The 18,220-nt window shown below is 41.6% G+C and overlaps 1 non-coding gene across 1 annotated transcript; it reads right to left on the bottom strand.

The window, feature by feature from the left end:
* Positions 1–10,622: 10,622 nt before the first annotated feature.
* Positions 10,623–10,699, bottom strand: TRNAI-AAU (transfer RNA isoleucine (anticodon AAU)). The gene has a single exon. It is a non-coding gene; the product is annotated as a tRNA-Ile (tRNA).
* Positions 10,700–18,220: the final 7,521 nt, after the last annotated feature.

The following is an 18,220-nucleotide window of genomic DNA, read 5'->3' as shown; positions in this document are numbered from 1 at the left end:
AAAGTGAGAAAGCCCTGGGGTTCCAGTTTTATAGCCTCTCTTGCTGAGAATAAGCTATTTGCTGCTTCATGGGGACAAAGTGCTTGGTGTTAATGGCTTCTCCTCACCTTCTGTTTCCAACCTAGCAGTGACCCTGCCTTAGACTGGTCATGAATTTAAGTTGCTCAGCTTCAATATGAGGAAGGCAAAGGAATCATGAACACAGGATTCAGGATGTGTTACCTCAGGTGGAGAAGGGGTATGGGTTGGCATGTAGGGCGATGGGAACCACGTGGTTATAATTAATTGTCAAGGTTCTAGCTTTCGTGGTGAGCAGGGAGTTCATAGGTGCTTACTACATGATTAAAAGTCGCTATTACCAAATAACCAAATGGCTAAAAGCAGGTCACACCTGGACCAACAGTGTGCTGTAAACCCAGGATCATGATTCATCCAATGCTGTGCCTCTGAAGTCTATAAACAAACGAACAGTAAACCAATGGAAATGGAGACCTAGAGTTCCAAGCCTTCACTTTTCTTCCCTGCATCCTTCCAATCAAATTACATCTATATTTGTATTATTAAAACAAGCAAGTAGAGGTCACTGCTGAGATAAGTAGGATATGAAAATTACACTTCCTTTTTAAAAACAATCTTATTTGTTTAGGGGATTTAAAACTTGCCTGTTAGTTTCTTGGCTCGGTTTCCTATATCACTATGGCTAATTCTTTCCCAGTGTTTCAAAACAGTTAAAACCCTTTTGTGAGGTGACCACACACATGTAGTGCTGTGCCAGCGCCCCTCCCACACCCCTCCTGGACCATCTGAGCGCTCTCCTCGGGCTCGCAGAGCGCTGCGTTTGCGAATCTCTGTGTCAGCAGAGCACCTGCTTTCCCAAGACTCCCCTTCTCTCCCCCCCCCACCCCCCGCCAGTGGTTAGAGCTTCCAATTTCCTAGATCCATTTCCTCCGCTTTTTTCGTCGACTTTTTTGTTTTGGAAGACTTTATCTTCCAGCAGTTGCCTAAGAAAAGAAGAGAAAATTTTCTTTTGAGAACTCGTATGTCTGGAAATGTCTTTAAATTCACATATAATTAGAGCTACGATTGAGTGAATATAGGATAATAGGTTGAAAATCATTTTCTCTCATTATTTTGAATGCATTTTTATTCGTTTTTTTTTTTTTGCCATCATAACAAATTATGACAGTCTTAGTGGCTTAAACAGTGCAGATTTATCCTCTTACACTTCTGGAGGTAGAAGTCTGACACAGGTCTCACCAGGCCAAAATTAAGGCATCAGGAGGGCTGCGTTGCTATCCATAGGCTCTGGGTCTGATCCATTTCCTTGCCCTTCCCAGCTTCTAGAGGTCACCCACATTCCTTGGCTCGTGGCCCCCTTCCTCCAGCTTCACGCTTCCCACCAGAAGCAGGGGTGGGAGGTAGAGGGACCTAGTAGGCAACAACTCTCTTCAAATAATTTTTTTCATACATTTCTCCCCCCTCTTCAAATCCAAGCCCTTTCTATATCCCTGATTTAGCTGAAGGATTCAAGAAGAGAAGGTATGGTTTGAGCTCTGTCTCACATTCATTTTGGCATCCATCTGAGAGCCATAGAATTTGTCTGTCAGAGAAACTGAAATCAGGAGAGTCCAACTTTAACATCTTCTTATGTAACATAAGAATCAGAGATTTTGGGAATCAGGCGCTTCTATCCTTGATGGAGCACAGGTGCTCAACCCAGACATAGTCACTTCAGAGGAAGCTCTGCCTAGCTCTGAGCCTCAGAAATGCTGTATGCATTCTTCAATATAACGCACTAAAAGTCATTTTAACAGCCAGAGGCTTGATTTCCTTTCTGGGGAAAGCTGAAATCTCTTCCCTCCCTTATACACAGTTTTGCGGATGCACCTTTTCCCACCTAAATTATGTTATATTAAGGTTCCTGACCTCTGTCAGACCCTGAGAGTGTTTGTTAGGTCATCACTTCAGGATTTCTCATTCCTTCTTGTAGAACCAGGCTATAGAAAACAAATTCTTTTTATTTAACTCTCTTCCTGCAACCATGCTAAATCTGTAATTCATTCTAGCAGAATTTTTTTTTGGTAGATGCTTTAAGATTGGATATGTACATGATCATATCATCTGCAAATAAAGGCAGCTTTACTTCTTCTTTCTAATATATATGATTTTATTTCTTTTCCTTGTCTTATACTAACTAGATTTTCCTGTACAACTGTGAATAGAAGTGGTGAACGTGGATTTCAGATGTTGTATTTTTCACTTTTGAACTTTTCAGTTGGTTCCAGATTTTGGCCATTCAAATAGGTGTGTAGTGGTAACTCATTGTTGTTCGGATTTGCATTTCCCTGATGACAAATGATTTGGAGCATGTCTTCATATGCTTATTTTCCATCTGCATATATTCTTTGCTGAGGTGTTTGTTGAAGTTTTTGGCCCATTTTTAATCAGGTTGTTTTCTTATTGTTGAGTTTTAAGGGTTCTAACAGTCCTTTATGGGATGTTCTTTTCAAATATTTTCTCCCAGTCTGTGCCTTTTTATCTCTTAACATTATCTTTTGCAGAACAGAAGTTGTTTAATTTAGTCACATTTTTATAATTTTTTTCTTCAAGAGCAATTGCCTGAACTTTTTATACCACCATTATAGAAGTCCTGTCCTTCCTTTATTTGATTATTTTTGTACGTTCTATTTCTTTGCTGAGATTATCAATCTGTTCATTCATTGTGAGTATATTTTCCTATAAGATATTTGAATAGTTTTAATAATGGTGGCTTTAAAGTTCCTTGTCTGCTAATTGCAACATCTACGTCCTCTCAGAACTAGCTTCTATTGCCTGATTTTTCTCTTGGGTAAAGTGTACGTTTTTTCTGTTCCTTTGCATGCTTAGTAATTTTTAATTGATTGCATACTGGATACTACATGGTATGTTGAAGAGACTCTGGATTTTATGTTTCTCTGAAGGATTTTATTTTTCTTATTTTGGTCTAGCAGGCAGTTAACCTTGATATCCCCTTTGGTGGGGAGCAGCTGAACTCATCTCAATCCGCTCAACTTCCACGCACTCACTACTTATCAGCTGGGCTCCCCGGGGTCTCCCTAATACATGCGTAGTTTAGTGGCCTGCCAAGAGCTTTGGCTTCATTTATATTAAAATTTTGTATGTCTCCCCTTCCGCAACTCCTCCACAATTTCTCCCTCTAACTTTGCAGCCACGCCACAAGCCCTGAGCTTCATCTTGTGGCATCTCAAGGAGCAAGGCTCTGACCTTCTGCCATCCTGAACTTCCGGCATATTGGGGCATGTCTGTAGACAAAAAAAAACTCAAGTTCCCAAATCATAGCATTTGTAACTGTCCAGTTTCTATTTGCCTTTTCTCCCTCTCCAATGCCTTCATATAGATGTTTCAAAATATTTTCCCAGATTTTCAGTTGTTACTACAGAAAGATCTAATCAAGGTACTCAGCCATTACCACTCTGAGTGAGTTCGTAAGGTTGTTTCTCAGTTTAGGCTTTCCATATCTCAAGAGCAGTACAAATTTGGTCCCACATCTAATTACAGAGCTGGCTTAGATTTCTAATTTCTTGTGGGTGTTTCTATTTTGCACCCATGGTCCAGGAGGAGTGGGAAGCTTCTCTACCACTTCCCCTGGCCAGTCAATATTCTAGTTCCACTTCCACCATTCAAACGGATACCACCGCCACTTACAGGCTTTCAGCTTTAGGCAGTAAGTCCCAGCGCTGACCTGCCCCCTCCCCCTGCCCCAGGCATGTGCCTCCATATTCACAAAGGCGATATAATCTCAGCATCTAAAATGTATATTCAATCTTGACGTCCTCAAGTGCAGGTCTGACACCAACTCCTACTCACTGGTTTAGCTGTGAGTTTACTCCTTGTTTATGGAATTTGGATTTTTTTTTTTTCATTTCTTAGCTTTAAGCAGCATTTCTATGTGTTTGTAGGAGGCATGGAGCATCCTGCATCAGCCCAGGCACACATTTTCAACAGAAGCCCAATAATTCCCATTGCATATGGGTTTTTTAAAGTGTTTTTTAAAAATTCAGCTTCTGATATGCATTAACTGCTTTAGAGAGGGTATGCAATTTGGTCAACTTCAAGTTAACAACTTCTTTAAAAGTCACCATAAACTGAAAGCAATGTGCACGTTTCAAACATTATGAGAATTCCAAGGGAAATTGCAGTTTTACAGATGAAAACATTCAGAAGTTATTTGATAAGTATTTATTGATCTAGGCATTTCAAGCGCTAGAAATACAGCAGTGAATTCTCACTGCAAACACTGTACTGGGAAGTGTTACTGGCTCTATTTTATAAGTGAGGAAACAGCCTCCAAAAAATGAGACTGAAGTGACTTGTCCAAGTTCACACAATCGTTAAGAAGTTTTTACTAGATGTTAGACCCACGTCTTTCTAGCTCCAGTGGTCATACTTTTGACCACTAATCTGTGCAGCTGTGGGTCTTGCCAAGAATTATCTAATAGCCATCTTTAAGACTGGGAGTAGATAGCTCAAGGAGGAGGCTGACCTAAAGAATGGCTTAAATACCTAGCTGCGAGTCTCTTGGGGATGCTAAATGAATGTGGAGCTACCCAAGGAAGCACCACATCAAGTTGATTCTTGGCAGGCAATGATTTAAATTTGTGGCTTCACCAATTCACTAAGAACCCCGGAAGTCCATGAATTGTAGTATATTATGGCCAAAAATATAAGCTAGTCTGCTGGTGCTATCCCTTCTTCCTTACTTTTTATTCCAGCCTAGAATGAGGGCTTCATGGCTGGAGCTGCAGTATCCAACTTGTGACCATGAAGAAAAGGTCGAGAGGACTACAGTGATGTTGGCCCTGACAGTCGTTATTTCTGAACCAATGCCATCAGCTGCTTACTCCTGACTGCTTGTTGTGGGGGGTGGGGGGTGGGGAGAAAAAAACTCTTTCTTCAGCTACAACAGTCAGATTTTCTATTAACTGATGCTCAAGCCTTCCTAAATGATTCAGCCTTTTCGCTGGGAATAATGTATTTTTAAATTCCCTTTCCTTGAATTAGCAATGCCCTCCAGTATCTGTTGCGTCTCTGCCATAAAATATGAGTAATTAGCCCACTTGAGATCTCCTACTTCTTCGCTTCTCTTGGGCTCCTTCCCAGGCCCTCACCAATTCCTACTCTAGCTGGTGAAAAAATCATTTTAAATCTATTTATCTCTTGGTCTATGAGCTGCCGCAGAAAATAAATCCAATAAAATACCACAGACTGTGTGGATTAAATAGAAGTTTATTTCCTGACAGTTCTGGAGGCTACAAGTTCAAGATCAAGGTGCCATCAGGGTTGGTTTCTAGTGAGGTCTTTCTTCCTGGCTAGCAGAGGCCACCTTCCACTGTGTCCTCATGTGACCATTCTTCTGGACGGACTTGGAGGGGTCAGGTAGGGAGAGAGAGAGACCTCTGGTCTCTCTTCCTCTTCTTATAAGGATACCAGCCCTGTTGACTTAGGGCTCTACCCTTGTAACCTCATTTAACCTTAACTGCCTCGCTAAAGGCCCTCTCTCCAGATAACACTGGGGCTTCATTCAACATATGAATTTGGGGGGTTGGGGGGACACAACTCAGCCCATAGCAAATATCATTATAAATAATTTGCTTCAGTTTCCCTTTCTTGTTCTAGTACATTTGTACCATTTATCTTGATTACTCACTGTGAAAAAGGACCAAAGTAGCTTCCTACACTTACTTCTAAGAGGAAGTGATTGTTATGGTCCAGAGATTAGTTCAGGTTACTGAACTGAGGGACAGGTGAAGAAGGACTCCAGTCTTTCACATGAACAGGACGAATCTGTACCAAAAAAAAAAAAAAAAAAAAAAAATATATATATATATATATATGAATGAAAGGAGATTTTATGACCCTTTCAGGGAGTGTCCAGTCAACCCCTAATTTGTTTGTTAAAGTAGAAATTAAAACGAGTGAAAAATGAAAACTTAATTAACTTAGATCGTGAGGTTGTAAATAGGAAACATATGACTTTTGGTTAAACTGTAATTTGGAGGACAATTAGACACCAGTATATACATTTTCACAAAAGGCATTCTGAGGGTTTTGTCAAAGTCTTGGGAATACCCCATGAAGCTGTCAAGGATCTGCTGTCTTCTGCCAGTGAGATCTGACCTGAGCAGCTTGTTTATTCTTCTGAAGATAAAAGAATGAAAGTTCAGTATATGTTGTCTGGTGAACATTTGTCATTGGAACTGTATGTTGCTGGAAATAGGCTTATCTGAGGGTGTGTAGGATGCAAGGTTGCCCTCAAACTTCAGCATGAAAAAAAGGTAAGGGGTTAGAAAAAAAAGTCCAAAGAGAGGAAACCAAGAGCTTGAAAAAACATGTTAGATCTTTTCCCCCACCACCCTGAATTCTATTCAAGGAAAAATCATTCTTGAGCCTCAGCCCCCTGGCAATGAGTACTTTTTGTTACCCACCCCCCCACAATTTTATTTTTACTAGCTGCCGCATGATCTTGAAAATAACAAATGAATCACTGCTGCCAAGGAGTCCAAAGGAAGGTGAAGCTGTCTTTGACGAAGGATGGCGACAGAAGTGTTTTGAAACAATGCTTTAATTTCATTTTATTCCAATTTTTTTTTAGTAAACTAAATAAGAAGCAATGAAAAAGAATATGGAAAGGATATATAATATACATAAATGAATCACTATGCTGTACACCAGAAATTAGCACAACATTGTGCGTTGACTATACTTCAATAAAACAAAACAAAACAAAACTAAGCTACTTTCAGCGGGGTGGATATAGCTCAGTGGCAGAGCACACGCTTAGCATGCATGAGGTTCTGGGTTCTGTCCCCAGTTTCTTAATGTTCTAGACCTTTGCATGGGCAGACTCTCTTGCCTGGGGTCCTTCTAACCCTTATTTACCAAAAGTTTCCTCTTTAATTCCTATCCGTTTTTCAAGGGTCAGCTCAGGACCACAGCACACACGTCCTAACTGCCAAGTCTCAGTCAGGAGCCCCTCATCTGGAAAAGCACAGAGCCCTGGTCTTCCTCCAGCTCTTTGTATTGAAATGGCTCCTTCACTTGCCTGCCTCTCCCATGAACTTGGTTGTGCCTGTGGAAGGAAGTTATGTCTTACCATCAGTTAGACCTCTCTGGAGTGCCTAGTACAGAGTAACTGGGAATAAAGGTTGCTCAGATGTCTATGTAACACAAGTAATATTTTACAAATACTTCTCTGTTTCTTCTCTTAGAGGCCTTTTCCCCTACCCGCAATAGCTCTTAAGACGTTAAGATTAGGCTGTGAGACATAGTGTTTCAGAGAGAAGGGTTATACATAGCACATAGAAGAAGTCCACTAAGCCAGGAAGAAGGAAAATATGATATAAAAAAGGGCTCCTTCACACAGGGAAAGGAAGGAGAAAGGTCCTGCGGTGCTGAGAGGATGGAAGGGAGAGAGCGTGAGGGGAGGGGAAGGAGAAGGAGGAGACAGAGAGCCAAGGGGGAGGGAAGCGTGGGGGTGAGGAGGGGAGGCAGGAGAGGGGGAGAAATTGTCCTCCTGACCCATGCCTCTCTCCCCAAACCTTGAAGGGCCTTATGCCCTCATTACAATAAAATTAGCCTTGCAGCTTATAAGTACCCATCACGCACTGGCACCATGACACTTCTGGTCCAGACTAAATAAGAATAAAAACCCCTCCTCCCCTGGGGACGGTGAGGCTGGGGTGCAAATCAGGAAATGTGCCCCTAAGCCCCTCCCTCCCCAATGAATATTCCACCCACTCATTTTTACACCCCATGTAACCAGTTTGCCAAAGAAACTCAGCACAGCTACTCACCTGAGTCTGCCCACTCTCCCCTGGAGAATGTACCATCAGTTAGTAAACCCTCACTTCACTTTTGTGACCTCCGTGTCTCATCTCTGAACTCTTTCTGTGATGAGACAAGAACTTGCACTCTGGTAACAGAGGCGATTAAAAAGTACATAAATATATTGCCTTCAGTGGATCTTGAGACAGCACAGAAGAGGTAGGATTTATTCTATTCAGAGAGGGAAAGCCATCAAAGAAGGGATGAACCTGAGTTGATATTTCTTTTCCACCCCAACTTGTCTAACACTGGTGGGGTATACTGCAATTCAGTTCTGGCACTACCTACCCGGAGTAAACGCAGAGCCCACAAGTTTAGGGCAAAGTCCTCCGCAAGGCTGTTCTCACTTCACATGTCAGCCGCAAGTTCCAGGTTATCTACACTTCTGACTGCCTGGCTACAGATTCAGGGGTTTCCACAACTCCCTCAGGTGGGGTAATGCAGTAGAAAGGCTCGCAGAATTTACGAAAGCTCTCTGCTTAGACTGCAGTTTTATGGCACAGGATACACATGGAGTGAGGTTTGGGGGCGATGTGGGGCTTCTGAGCTCTCTCCCCATGGAGTCCATCCTACCAGCATACGAATGTGTTCACCAGCCATGAAGCTCCACTGAGCTTCAGTGTCCCAAGTTTTTATTGAGGTTCCATTATAGAGGCAGGATTGAGCACATCATTGGCCACGTGACTGAAGGTAATCTCCAGCCCCCTTCCCTCCCTGGAAGTCAGGCTGGCCAAAAGTTCTAACCCTCTAATCAAATAGCTGCACTCTGGAGATCGGCCCATCCTGACGCCATGCAGTCCACTGGTGAATCACCTCATTAGCATAACAAAGACATTCCTGTCATTTAGGAAATCCCAGGGCTTTTGGAGTTCCATGCCAGGAATTCCTGGACAAAGACAGACAAATTCTTCATTAGAGCACAGTTGGGTTTAGAAGGTTGACCAGAAGTTTAGTAGATGGATATTCCAAGTGAGTCACCAATTTTCTATGTGACTGAAGAGGCAGTGCCAACCCTGGCTTCCAAACCATTTCTCCTCACTCTGCATGATGTAGGAACTGTAATTTCCACAATTATGACCACTACGTGGGAGTAAGTCATTGAAAGCTCGGGTTAGGATACAAATAAGTCTATCAGCCTTGAGAGGGGTGGATAACCAATTCAAGATCCATTATGAAGTCACTTCTGGTACAGAGCAGGATCCCAGAAGGATCAAGCCTTAGAAGCAGAAAAAGCCATAGTTTGGGGAGTTTGAGTTTAAACCTTGGCTTGGCTGTGAAATATTAGGCAAGTAACTTAACTTCTCTGGGCTTGAATCTCTCTCATTTCTGAAGTGAAGGTTTAGGACCACATACCCTCTAAAGCCTATGGCCAACACTGCACGTTGGCTAACCCAACACCCATTTGAAAAGGCCAAGAGAATCTCAGAGGTGCTGGCTTAAAGTTCTGAACCTAAGCCAGCCACCTACCTCCCAGCAAAACATTGTCATGTGGGCAAAACAAGTCCCTATTTATTTGAGTCCCATTAGTTGGATTTTCTGTTATATGCATTTGAACCTGTTCCTAACTGATACCAGGTTCCTATAGGTCTGGAATTCTAAATACTTATTGACGGCTGATAATGTATCAAGTACGATACAAAGTGCACAAATATTTCTCTTTTTTTAGGGTGAAATTTCTTTTATTTCAAAGCTGAATAATATTTATTATATTGATAGACAATATTTTCTTTATCCATTCATCTGTTGATATTGAAGTAGTTTCCACATCTTGAAAATTGTGAATAATGCTGTGATAAACATGGGACAGAAATATCTCTTCAAGATTCTAATTTAAATTATTTGGGGCAAATACCCAGAAGTGGGAAAATGTATCATAGGTAGCTATAGTTTTCATTTTTTGAGGAAACTCCATACTGCTTTCCATTATAGCTGGACCGTTTGATATTACCATCAAAAGTATAAAAAGGTTTCAATGTTCTCACATTTTCATAAACAGTTGTCACAAATAATTCTTAAATAAAAGTGCACAAATAATTCTTAAAGTCCTGCCTTCCAGGAATGCAAAGCTTCAGGGTAAGAAGGGCTGGGAGTCCAGGGACACTTTGCATCTTCTTTGAAGTCAGTTGTTTGAATTCAGGCTCTGTCACTTCTGGACGCCGCAATCTTGAGCGAGCTCCCAGATTCGCAACCTCATTCAGAAAATGGGGACAGTAATGCACTTGTTAATGTGTACCACTGTCCGGAGGCTTTACAGAAGCCTATTTCCCAACACAATAGGTTTTTACTGCCCTAAAAAAAAAAATTAGAATACACTTACTCTCCGCTGGTGTTCTGTATTCAAACAAGTGATTTTGCAGATCTAGTCAGTCACATTTTCCCCAAGGCCAAACCACTCTTAACTACATTGTTTTTGTAATTACCTTCCTTGTTACTTTCCGTATTTCCTCTTAATCTGCAGTGTCTTATGGCCCTCCTGAGAGGAAATTGTTTCCTTTGTTGAATGGGTTGAATTTAAAATACAGGTACCTCCTGCTTTTCAAACGTTCCCTTCACATCACTTTGCTTTTGCCAAAGCCCTTCACCAGAACTGGTTTTTGCTGACTGAAAGAAATCTGAAGAGGACTTTCTATTTTTACAAAAGAAGGCAAAAATCGAAAATAGCACTCAATGTTCATTTGCAGAAGTCTTTCTTTCTTTTTTTGATGGGGAGGTAATTTGGTTTATTTATTTATTTTTAGAGGAGGTACTGGGGATTGAACCCAGGACCTTGTGCATATTAAGCACATGCTCTGCCACTTGAGCTATACTCTTCCCCCACAGGGAACTTTAACAGTGGCAGTGCGTACCCTGAGCAGGGCAAGTAGCCCAGACAACCTCCGTTCCTGGAAACCACACTCAGCATCTCAGCATCCAGCCGCCAGAGCTCCAAACTGTGTCTGTGAACCTCTGTGCTTTATCTCCGTTTATTTTGTGCATCCGGTAGCAAGATGTGTCCTGAGGTAACTGCTTCTTTGCTTTACTCTGTTTTGGCTTACCAAACGTTCCTTAGGAATGCTGTACTTTCAGATAGCAGAGAAAGCCTGTGCTGTGGTGGGTGCCAGGGAGTTGCTCTGGTTGGAGAAGCAAAGAAGTTGTTTGGATATCAAGGTGTTTCCAGAAAGCTGTGGAAAGGAGGTAAGAAACCCCTCAAGCAGCCAAGTATCAGAAATCTCCTTGCTGGCCCCTTGGGTTTGCTATGGGAGGGGAGGGAGCTGTGTTCAACTGGATTTATCATTTCCCTTCTGCCTGTTTAATATTTCTTACTGTGTGGTTTTGCTAGTGATGAATTCTTTCAGACTTCGTGTATCTAAAATGTCTTTATTTGGTCTTCATTTTGTCTTCATTTTAAAAAGATACTAGTTTTCTAGGGCTGTCATGAGAAAAATACCCAGACTGGGTGTCTTAAACAACAGAAATTTATTTTCCCTCAGTTCTAGAGGGCAGGAAAGTCCAAAATCAAGGTGTTGGCACATTCGGTCTCTCCTGAGGCCTGTCTCTGTGGCTTGCAGACGGCTGCCTCCTCACTGTGTTCTCACAGAGCTGTCCCTCAGAATGCATCTCTGTCCTAATCTCTTCTCCTTATAAGGACACCAATTATATTGGATTAGGGCCCATCCATATGACCTCTTTTTGTTTTAATTACGTCTTAAAAGCCCTGTCTCCAAATACAGTGACACTCTGAGCTCCTGAGGGGGTGGTTAGAGTTTCAACATATGAATTTGGGTGGGGGCACACTTCAGCCCCAAACAGATACTACTTCTAGGTATAGAATGATAGATCGACAGTTTTCTTTCAGTGCTTTAAAGCTGTTGCTCCACTATCGTCTCACTTGCATTGTTTCCTGTGAGAAATATGCTGTTTCACCCCTGTTTTTTTCCCTCTGACTTGGTTGAATCTCTTTTCCTCTGGCTGTTAAGATTTTCTCTTTATCCAAGATTTTGAGCAAATTTACTATGATTTGCATGGATCTTGTCTTCATGTTTCTTGTGCTAGGGATTCATTGAGCTGCTCGGATCTAATGGTTTATCATTTTGGTCTGAAGCAGAAGTAATTTTTTTCTTAGGACTTTTTATAGAAATGGAATTGTGGCTCAAAAGATTTGAAAACTTTACATTTTGTTGCATTTTTACCTATCTACCTTTCATAAAGTGTTGACCAGTTTATATCCCCACCAGCAAACAGTGTCATATTCTTTTTTATATATATATATATTCTTTTTATATTATATATATTCTTTTTAATAACTGTCAATCTAATTGTTTAAAAAAGTTCTTATTGTTTTATTTGCATTTCTGTGATTACCCATGGAATCACACCTTTGTTTATGTTTATTGATGATGTTTTCTTTTTCTTTTTTCATTTGTTCATTTAGTCATTTGAGCTTCTGTTACTGTGCACCAGGAAATGTTCTATGTGCTGGGGATAATAGTGCAGCAAATAAGAGATAGGGGGCTCTCCCCTCATGAATCTTGCCTTCTAATGGGAGTAGGAGGAGATAGAGCACAAACACACACACACACACACACACACACACAACTTCAGATGGTGATACAAACTGTCACCAACTGATGATGTGATGAAATATGACTAATGATTGAGACGTCCCTACATGAAGTAATGGCAGAGGGCTTCTCTGAAGATGTGATATTTGAACTATGACCCAAAGTATGTGGAAGAAGTAGATATGCAAAGATATGGGACAAAAACATAACAGAAATAGGGACTAATAAGTGCAAATGTTCTGAGGTAAGCATGAGTTTAGTTTATTTGAGGACCAGAAAAAAAGTCCCTTGTGGTTAGACAGTGGTTAGCAGGAGAGAAAGTCTTAGGAGCTGAGGTCGGAGAGCTAAGCAGCAGAAGATCCATGGAACCTGTAAAACCATAGTAAAGAGTTCAGATTTTACTCTAAATGTGAATTGCCTGTACAAATCCTTTGCCCGTATTTCAGTTGGAGTGGTCATATTTTTAAACTGATTTTTTAAAATTCTTCTTTATTAGAAATATTAGCCTATATGTGTGTGTTGTGGATGTTTCTATTTTTCATTTGTCTTTTAATTTTGTGCAGTGTTTTTGTTTGTTTGTTTGTTTTGACATATAGTCAGTTTACAATGTGTCAATTTCTGGTGTACAGCATAATGTTTCAGTCATACATATACATACATATATTCCTTTTCATATTCTTTTTCATTATAGGTTACTACAAGACATTGAATATAGTGTCCTGTGCTATATAAAAGGAAACTGTTGTTTATCTGTTTCATATATGGTAGTTAATATGAGCAAATCTCAAATTCCCAATTTATCCCTTACCACCCTCTTTCCCCTCACCTCCCTCTGCTGCCAGTAACCATAAGTTTGTTTATTATGTCTGTGAGTCTGTTTCTATTTTGTAGATAAGCTCATTAGTGTCTTCTTCTTCCTTTTTTTAGATTCCACATGTGAGTGATATCACATGGTATTTTTCTTTCTCTTTCTGGTTTACTTCACTTAGAATGATAATCTCCAGGTCTATCCACATTGCTACAAATGGTATTATCTTCTTTTTCACAGCTGAGTAGTATTCATTGTATAAATATACCACAACTTCTCTATCCAGTCCTCTGTCAATGGACATTTAGGTTGTTTCCAAGTCTTGGCTATTGTATATAGTAATTTTGTGCCCAGTGTTTTAAAAAAAACCCTTTCCCTTTCCTTTCAATCTTGCCTTTTAAAAATATTAGTACCTCCATTAATCTTTTACTTTATAACTACTGACATGAGAAAGTTCTTCTCATCAAAATTATAAAAATATTCACCAAAATTTCCATCTTATCATTACTTTCACACATCAATTTTTCAGTTATTAAAAAAAACTATTAAGTCACATGCATGACAAATATTTCTGTTCCACCCCTGAGCCTCTCTGCAGGGACCAAGGCTGAGAAATTGGTTAGAGCTAGGTGATGTGTTTACGTTTTGCTTAATAATGAAACACAGCAACATATATTATTTAATGTTTTGCTGTGGTTATTTGGATGCTCTTGGAGGAGGAAAAATCCCCACATTTGACTTATGTCCACAGAGGATGAGCTCTAAACTTAGCCATAGGTGAGAAATAGGCCCCTTCTGGCTGCCTCCCTTAGTCTCCACCTCTGGTCTGGTTTCCTGGTGCTTTCTGCTAAGGCACTAGAATCCACCCCAGGGAAAACTGTTCCTTCCTTCCAAAGTTCACCTTTGAATCAAAGTATTCAGAGCCTGGTAAGTTCTAGGTTCTTCTGCAAAGCAGGAGTCAAAGGACCTGAACCCAGCAGTTTCACAATCAGTGGCTGTTCTGGGACAGCCCCTGTCTCTATAGACAGAGGCAGAGCTCAGAAAAGGCTGGGATGAATTTAAATTTGTTGCCTTTTCATTGCTGGTGCCAACTCTTAGCCTCTCTACTCATGAAATGTCCTGACCCTGAAAATAATCCTGACTGTTTTTTGAATCTCACCTTCGAGTGGATTTTGATGCTCTGGAAAGTTTACACTGACCATATGGCTAAGGATACGCAAGCTGCCTGGACTGTGAATTTGGAAAGCAGAACGTGCAGAGCAGCTGCCTGGGTTTCACACTTTGGCCGGAACACACCCACTTGTCCCTGGTCTGAGCTTCTAAACTCCCAGCAGGTGGCAAAGCCCTAATGTTAATTGATTCAATGGTTTATATTTGAAGCATTTTAACTCTGAAATTGCTTTCTCACATTTTCTCTCTTTTCCTCCTGTTTCAATGGGAAAAATATCCCACCTCTTTGCCAAGGTCAACCTTTGTGTTTATACCCTAGTTCACCTCCCCCACCTTGAACTTATCCCCTCCGTTCTTCTGCCCTTTTTCACCTTTACGTCCACTAGCACTTGCCATTTATCCTACAAACATGCTCCCCAATCCTCGAAATTTTCCTTCAAGCTGCCTCCTCCTCTAAAGTATCATCTAACTTAGCCACTTCCCCTGACCCTGAGTTCCTTGTATGTTTCCTTCCTAACGATCGTCTCCTTTGTAGTTATTTCCATGTGTATTATTTACTCCTCTGTACTGTATCCCTCAGTATTACATACGTTCCCTGAGGACAGGAACCATGTTTGCCTTGCTTATTATTCTATCTGTGGAAATAAATGAAGACCAACCAGATGAGAGCAAGCAAAGGCTATTTATTCGGAGCTTACAAGGGAATCAGCTACCATCACTCGAATTTTGGCAGAGACTCAAAGGCAGGCAAAAGACTGAAAAAAAAAAAAAAAAGTAGAAAACACTCATCAGGTGTGCCCTGATTGGAGGCATGGGGAAGCTGTAGGCGAGATGAATAGAAATGTATGTGATTGAATACAGAAAACTATTTGGTTTCTCCAGTTGGTCTTCAGTTGGAAATAGGGGTCAAAAATAGAGACGTGGTCACTAATTAGCCAAGTCCTGGCTGTTGAGAGCTGACTGTCAGAGGGCTGACAATTTGGCTTCCTAGACTGGTTTTTTAGAAAGTAGTTTGCCTTCTTGGACTGGTTATTGTAGGTAGGAGGTTGGCTGCCTGGGCTGGTTGTTACAGGTTGTGGGGCAGGAGCCTCGTTTCATCTACAGTCTAGTCATTGTTCATTTGTTTATTCAGTCCTTCAGGCCCCGGCACCAGCACAGTGTTCAGCACAGAGTAGTAACTCAGTAGTTATTTATAGGTTAATTAATATATGGGTGGCAGCTCAGACTCTGACCTTGCCCCTCTGAGAAGCAGTTCTTTTCATTTGTCTCCTACCCCGAGCTTCTGCTTCCCGCCCCTTCATTAGCTTCATTTCACCTGTCATCTCCTGACTGTAAGTAAGTTAAGAGACTCCATAAGTGTTTTGTTTTTCTCCCCACATTTTTCTTAGAATTCTTTACATCCACAGCTCTGAATAACACTTCAGGAAAGTGATTCCAGAATTCTTATCTCTGGCCCTGACCTCTCATACACCCATCAATTATTGGATGGGCACCTCCTTGCTGACACTCCACCATCTCTGAGCCTATCACCTGGCCCCCCTCCGAGGGAAGTCCTCTCTGTTCCTCCGGATTTTTCTATGTGGTTCATCTGTGGCAAAAGCACTGTGGAAAGTGAGTTCTGATTCCATCGGAAGGTAAATTGGAGGATGGATGTGAGCAGAACAGAGGGAAGGATGATAAGTGAAAAATGGGTGATTGGTTTTGTTGGCAGGACCACTGGCCCCTTGAGATGCAAGAAAAGACTAACAGTCTGTGTCAGCGTCCCTGATTTTTCTCTCTGCTTCCAACTGAGGATCAATCAGAGAAAGCCAAATATGTACCTCTAACCAATCACATGCTTCTAGTTAACCCATCTCCAGCTTCCCCGTGTCAACAGCCTCCAATCAGGGCACATGTGAAGTCTCTCTTTTCCATCCTCAAACTTTCTCTTTTGAGTCTCTGCAAAATGCTAGCTGAGGTGGCTGGCTCCCTTTCCATAGCAAGTTCTGAGTAAACAGCCTTTGCTTGTTCTCATTTGGTGGGTCTTTATCTATTTCCACACTCTGAAGCAAAGTCTTGCAGTTATCCAGCCCTCCCCACGTAGCCAGAACTCCCCATCAGCATTGCTAGTCAGGGAAAAGAAGACCCACATTTACAGCTTTCGAGGACACCTATACTGGTTGGCTAGAAAAAAAAATCAACCCAGCCCCTCATTCTTAAATATGGACACATAGCCAAGGTCATCAGATACACAGGAAACCAGCCGCACAGAGAAAAATCAAGACAAACAGAAAAGATTGACCTTGGAGGAAACGGGTCATTCAGAGAATAGAAACAAGCTTTAAAACATTCTAATTAGATTTTCAGTGAGGTTTGAAAAGATATTACATCCATAAAATAATTTAAAAAAGCAGCAGGCTGTGAAGAACAAGGGAATAGAAAAAAAAGTCTCCTGGAAATTAAAAATGGATTGCCAACATTAAAAAGATTGGAAGATTAAGTTGAAAAACTCAAACAGAATAGAGAGCAAAAAAAAGTTGGAATGTGTGGCGGAAAGATAAGCCACCACCTTTGGTAACTTTTTCATAGCTAAATCCAGCAATGGTTAGGGCAGGGGCCCTGGGGCTGAGGGGCAGGCTGGCTGGGTCTCTGTTCCTCTATGTTAGAGATCCTTTGATCTAGGGGTTTTAGTCTCATAAATGGATGCTGTGATTAAAACAAGCAATCTAACTGCAAATCTGACCGTTTCACTCCAATACTTGAAACCTATATGAGGAGCTTAGCAGAACCTCAGGCACAAAGTAATCCATAAATAGTAACAGTGATTTGAGCTCCCAGGACTAGTCTTTTGTCCATCTCAATTTTAACCCTACTTTATGACTAATTTTATTTATACCTAAAAATAGAAAGAAGAAAGAAATCATGAAACTCTCAGCTTTATTACCAAGCACACCCTGCTGCTCCATCCAGTCCTCAGAGAAAGTTTACATATGTATTTTTGATTGATCGAAGAGCAATGAGAGGTCCTGCTTCCTATAGATCATGCCTTAGGGACTCAGCTGGATTTTGTCTCACATGTCCTTCCTGTTCTTAATGAAGGGACCCCTCTTTACTGGGGCTGATTCTCACCAAGTTTGTCAGGCCTCCCTAGGACCCCACCCCAGCCCAGGCGTTCCTGCAGACTTCCAGCCAAGTGCTTTGTGTCACCACTGCTGCCTCCTTCTCCAGACTCCGACAGCTCACTGGCAGGACTCTCTCTTTGCTGGTTTTAGAACGCGAGGGCCCTGCCCGTAACCAGCTTTGTGCAGTGAATGGAGCATGTTCAAGGTCAGCGTGGGAGAGACAGTGGTGGCTTTTAATTGATGTGCAGGGCTGGCTGGCGTCTGGCAAGAATGAGGAACTGTTAAAAAAAAAAAAATGCTGATCAACTCAACTGCAGACATACTAGAAGCCTCTCTTCATCCAAGAAAAGTTGTGGGGAGGCACCGTCTATCCTGGGAAGTCGCTGGGCTTCGAGCTCCTGGAGGTTGAGGCGGTGTGTCGGCTGCCAGTTTCCTTACAGGAAGGATGTTGAAGGCCACCTCGGCGTCCCGTCTCTGGCTCAGTTCTGACTCTTCCGCCTCGGGCTTCAGGACCTGGCACTGCCCAAGAAGCCCAGACTGGATCCCAGCAAACGGGTACTGCCTTCTTCCTTTTTCTAAGTTAAAATCATCTGGTCCAACTTTCTCATCACTCTCCGTGGACGGGGAAGCCACGACCATCTACACTGAAGGTGGAAGGACTTACCAAAAGCCATTACAGAAAGTGGTTAAAGACATTAGAACTTGGGCTTCCAGAA

This window comes from Camelus bactrianus, chromosome 10 (assembly GCF_048773025.1).
Source record: "Camelus bactrianus isolate YW-2024 breed Bactrian camel chromosome 10, ASM4877302v1, whole genome shotgun sequence".
NCBI classification, from domain to species: Eukaryota; Metazoa; Chordata; class Mammalia; order Artiodactyla; family Camelidae; genus Camelus; species Camelus bactrianus.
This window is presented reverse-complemented; position numbering and strand designations above follow the sequence as displayed.